This window comes from Humulus lupulus, chromosome X (genome assembly GCF_963169125.1).
Source record: "Humulus lupulus chromosome X, drHumLupu1.1, whole genome shotgun sequence".
In the NCBI taxonomy this organism is placed as follows: Eukaryota; Viridiplantae; Streptophyta; class Magnoliopsida; order Rosales; family Cannabaceae; genus Humulus; species Humulus lupulus.
The window spans coordinates 143,259,921-143,265,968 of record NC_084802.1 but is presented as its reverse complement, the minus strand read 5'-3'; positions in this window follow the sequence as shown (position 1 = coordinate 143,265,968).

Below are 6,048 nucleotides of genomic sequence, written 5' to 3'. Positions count from 1 at the left end.
GGGGTCTTATGACATTTGGGACGCTTTACATGTTGACTAGCTTAGCTTCCCAAGTCATCAACTTCCCAATGTTATTTTTGCTTGCGGCTTAACGGGAACTTGGTCAGTGCACCTTGGGCCTAGTGTCCACGGGAGGTAATCTAATTCCATGCCTCAAGACCGAGTAAAGAGGACTCGGTCTTTTATTCGCATCTCAGGCGCAATGTCCACCGAAGGTGACCTAATTCAATTCTCAAGCAACTAGGATTCTTAGTATCCAGTCCCTAGATGCTAATCCTACTCCGCTCTGACAAGCTTGGTTTATCAGGTTGCAGACTCAAGACTTTAGTTTCCTAGGTTTTTCTATTCTCGGGAAACTGACCTTAGGCTTATTCTGCTTTTGACAAGCTGTGTCATAGGTCACCCTTTACGAGGCTTGGTACTTTGCGAGGGTGCCGTAACTCCATGCGCCCCAAGTGATTGAAGACTAGTCTGTGTTCACTTGTCCAGGCCAACGAGCAGGTCCTCTATGAGTAGTACATACAGAATAAAGGAAACTAACAAATATAATAAAATCTCGAAAAAATTTAGTGTGTTTTGTCTGCACGGTTTCCATTAATTGTGCCCAATGGCTACAAGGAGATTACAAAATTAACAAATTTACTACTGATATCACTAGTAATATCGACGTAGATGCTCGGCATTCCAGGCGTCGGGTATTAATTCTCCCCCCCCCCCCCCCCCCTACATAGGCTAACTTGTATGTCCCCATACATACAACACTCTCGACTTGGTACGAGCCCTCCTAGTTAGGTCCCAACACTCCCGCACTAGAGTTTCAGGTGGCTAAGAATATTGTTCGTAACACCAGATCTCTGACCCCAAACCTTCTATCCTTCACTTTAGAGTTGAAGTACCTAGACACTTTCTACTGGTAGGACACTACCTGAAGCTAAGAAGCTTCACAAAGCTCCTTCACAAGGTCCAGGGACTCTCAGAGTAAAGTGTGGTCTATGGTTTGATCATACGTATCTTGTTGGTGCGTGGAGATTACTGCCTCAACTGGAAGCATGGCCTCATACCCATAGGCCATTGAGAATGGAAAGTGGCTACTGGAGGTCCTGGTAGTAGTGTGGTAACTGCATAATTCCCTAGGCATCTCCTTGGCCCAAGCGCCTTTTGTGTGGTTTATTGGGGCTTCATATTATCGGCCCATGGTCCCCAAATCACCTCTGTCCTACGCTGTCAAGGGTGAGGATGTCAAAAGAAATATTTGTAGAGAGGACTTAATTTCAAAGGAATTAATATTCTAGGGCAAGGAAATAATTATGTGATAAGTATAGGATATTGATTAATTATCAAGTAATTAATTATTTAACTGTATGGTTTTTATATTGATAAACTATAGATTAAAATAAATATTAATCTTGTTTGGATTAATATATAAAAAGAGATTAATAATTATCTTATTTGAAATATGATATTTATTTATTTATTTAAAACTTATATTTTAAGATAAAGTTAATTTTGAATTAAATGATATTTATGGTTGGATAAACATGTTGTCTTAAAAATTGATTAAAAAACAGATAAGAAAATTAGGGAAAATCTTAATATGTGGGACGACACACACATTGTGCAATGAGTGTGGCGCAACACACAGGGATTCCTCAATCCTTACACAGGGATTCCTCAATCCCTAGGACTTGAAATTCAAATTATTTGTTTAATCAGTTCTTTAATTATTCATTTTAAATATTATTTAAATTAAATAATTAAATAGTAATAATAGATAAGTTTTAATTTGAATTCTATTTTAATAAAAAAAAATTAACTAATTAGATTAATTATGTTTATTAAAACTGATAGAGTGATTTTTTCAGGAATAATGTATTTCGTGATTAAAAATAGAATCTCTCTTTGAGATAGAAATGGTAGTTTTCCTAAACCTGAAAATTGTTCAATTCCTCTTCTCTCAATCAAACTTCTCTAGATCTCATGTGTTGAGTATATCTAGAGAGTCATAAAATCAACCTTCGGAATCATATGTGTCCACACACGTCTTTGTGTACTTGAGGATTGGTCTGGAAGATCAAGGTGTGATCTTTCAGAACTTGGATAGGAAAATCGTTGATTGTATACAAAAAGATTCGAGGACACTTGATAGGCTACAAGAGGTAATGTATACTCTGTTGTATTTGATTTAATGTATATGTTGACTACCTTTTTTGCTATCTACTAAATTTGAGAGTATAAAGAAAATAATAGAAAAGAACGCAAGGGTTTTGATTGGTTTAGGCTATAAAAGAGACCTGGTCAACGAGTTTATGGTATTTTGTAGAGCTTGAAGCTTATTTAGCAAGCTTCAATGGTGTTTCTCAAGCACCATATTTATTGCGTTGAGTTACATAGTTTCACTCTCTAAAAATCTGAACCCTTTATAAGGAGATACCTCATCCCTATTTATAGAGGCTAGGGTCATTAATGTTAATCATCTATCATTAATACAAAATTCCCCCATTCTGGGGTTTTAATGCTGAATTAACACAAGAAGGACTACACTAAATAGAGACTACGATCTAGGAGGATTGCACGGGGCCCATTGCAGAAAGTCGCGTACCAACTTTATGGGGAACATATATGTGACTGACAGGGTGCAGCACACGTTTGCCCATGTTAGATGGCATTGTGGGAAATCCCGATTGTTAAGTGTATGAACTCAACCCCACTAATCGAGACCCACCAAAAGTATTCAGATGATCTTTTGGTCACCCATGTTGTAGTGAATGACACCTGGTAGCCACTCCGGGTCCAAGGACTAGAGTCCTAAACCTAGAAGATGGGAGATTAAGGAGAACTTCTCGGGACGTGGTCTCATGCGGAGGCATCCCTGCCTCGAGAAAATACCTCAGGACGTGGCCTCGCTTGGAGACATCCATGACCTGAAGATTGGCTCGGGGCATTATCGGGACGTGGCCTTACTCACAGATATCCTTGCCTCGACAACAAACCTCGGGGCATGGCCTGACTCAGAGACACCCATGTCTTGGCCGCACTAGGTTGCCTGGAAGAGTTCACACTCCGAGAACCTCACGACTTGCCTTGTCACCTATCATTCCTAATTTTTATGTGTTTGATTGTGAAAACATGGACAAAAATATATATGTGTATGATCTTAGCTGGTATTAATAATTATTAAAAAGGGCCCATTCCCCGATGCGTATCTTTGATTTGCTCTTTTAATACCAACAATTGGTACCAGAGCAGTCTACATATATATATATTAAATGTTGTGTGGGTTTCTTACATTTATTATATGCATGTTGATATGTGTATTGAATGGATGGATATATTTTTTGAATGTATGGTTGAATGATGGATAGTTAGTTATATGGTGCTATTGTGTTAGGAATTTTATTTTCTAGATCTTGTGTAAGCCATAAAGGGCATAGGACTTTTTGTAAATTTATTTTTGAAATATGTATTTTAAAAATATGTACACAAAGAAGAGAAAGGACCCAAGCCTATTGCCCGAGCCCTAGCCGCACGCACATACACCAGTCGAGCCGCGACCACCAGTAGACTTGCACCCGTGCACCTGTGAGCCCCTGCACTTGCGTACCCATACCTCTACACCTGGTGTCCACACCCCTGCGCCTGCTACCCGTACCCTTGGCCTGTGTGCCTGCCTGCCCAGCAAAGCTGAGCCCTTGAGGCTCCATGGTGTCGCGGGCCCTAGTGGTTGGTGCCCAAAACAAGATCCTATTTTTTGCAATTAATCTTTTATTTAGTTAAAATTTAATTTGTTTGAATTTAAAATTTAATTATCTTATTTTATTTTTGTTAGAAAATAAAATATCTTTTAATTGATTAAAATTTTATCTTAAGTTTATGTAATTATTTGAATTTGATTATTTAATTATTTAAATTCAACAAAATTTAAAAGATGATAACAATTGTTATTTAATTAAATGCTAGTTATAATTAAATAAATTAATTAGAAATTTAGTTTCTAATTAATAAGTTGGGCCTAACAAATTCCTAAAGATTAGAAAGAAAACCTAAAAGAGAGGAGAATCGTTTTTGGAGTCTTGAAAACAAATTAAAGACTATTTTGAAAATTTATTTCTATTTTTTCAAAGGTTGTAAATTTAGAAATACTCAATAGTACTTGGTTCATTATTTATTGTTTATTTATTTAAATAAATGTTAATTAACGTTTGATTGATAATATGATCATGCATTAGTCAATTACTTGTCATTCATGAAACCCTACACAGTTTTCATTAATCATGCATATTTTAGAAATATTATTATTCAAGATTGTCCTAATTGTTTATGTGAATTATTTTGGAGAAATCAATTGCATGTAAACTACTAAGTATTAAATTAGTTAAAACTTTGTAACTCACGCCATAATAAAGGCAATAGATTTATAGGCCTTTAAGATAACCAACTTTATTTAAAAGGTGCTTTAGTAAATGTTATCTCTGTTTTCTTCCGGGCGCCCGGGTCCATGCTTCGAGTCCTCGGGCCGCCCAAGTGAGTTTTGGGTCCGGCCCGGGCCCGTTTGGCAAAGAGTAAAATAGACATCAGCATGCTAAGTCTAGGTGAGGCCCAAAGGGCGTCCAGGTAGGATCGTCCGGGATGGTCATGCAAGAGATAGTATGAGTTGCTTCCGGATAACAGTCGGGATCGAAGCAAATAATCCCAGAGCCTGGTAAATGGCCCGGGCTCCTGGTAAACGATCCGGGCCCATGGTAAACAATACGAGACCTTGACGAATGGAGGAGGACGTGGGTAAACGAACACAGGTCGGTTCTCCGAGGTTGGCAAGATAAAGCATCCGTGACCCTGACTTCGTCCCATGAAGCGTGGGGGTCCCCACGCTTCACCTGCTGAAAAGGCTACCTCAGGATTGTACGCCTTTGGTTTAGACATGCGCTGCCCCTACTCTGACCAATCTTGTCCCCTGAATCTGCCTCGTAACTCGAAATGCCCAGCCCAAAGCTCCATTTTGTCACGTGACAAATTTGGTTTGGGCTAACCCAATGGGCTCAAATTAGTGTATTTTTATGTTTTAACCCTTTGTATTGGGCTTCCAGAAGAGAGGCCAGCATTATTTATTCAGCCAGGCCCAAGCTCAGTACACCTGTGAACCTATAAATACATGTAGTAGGGCATTGAGGAAATGATCTCTTTTTAGCATATATATACAGTTACTCTGCTGAGACTGGTAGAAACTTCCATTGTTGTAGATTCTCTAAGCTCTAGTACAACTATCTCGTGGACTAAGGCTCATTAACACCCCAACCACGTAAAAATCGTACTTACAACTTCTAAAACCTTTCTCCTTAATCTCTCCTATCTTTTATTATTGTAGTTTTTGAAAATCTCAGTAAACATTTTAGTGCTTTCATTGAGAGGCCTAAGAAAGCTAGAGTTGATCTTAAACATCTGCAACAATGGTGAACATAAGACACACCACTTTTGACCCTACTAACCAAGAGCAGGGCAATGGAGAGCCACTTCCCAACTGTTATCCAATAAATTAGCATTGGTGATGTGGCAAATAATCTCTTGACACGTGGCTGATACCTGGAAGCGTCTGCTAGAGTATCGACCAGGAGACACAGTAGAAGCAGGGCAAGCCTGTCTTACCCGCGACCATTCTGGTCGGTAGTTCCGCATACAAGGCAACGTTTATGGGAAGATCTTTATGAATCCCGAAATTATCTCATACAATCTTCTGGATACCCGATTATTCAGGGAAGAATATCTGTAATAATCTCTTGTAACCCTCCTTGAGCCTATAAATAAGAAGAGATAGCTCAAGGGAGGGGGGCTTTTTTCTTGGACTTTGGAATCATAGGTAGCAATAGTAATTCTCCAAGTAAATCTTTATTGTTCTTGAGAAGAGTGTGAAACTCATTGAACCCTGGTTCTTTGATCTCCCTTCTGATTTTATATCAATATTATTCTAAGTGGGCGTAGGTCATTACCAGATCCTGGGGCCGAACCACTATAAATTATTGTGTTTTCTTTACTTTTGTCATTGCGTTCTTCTTT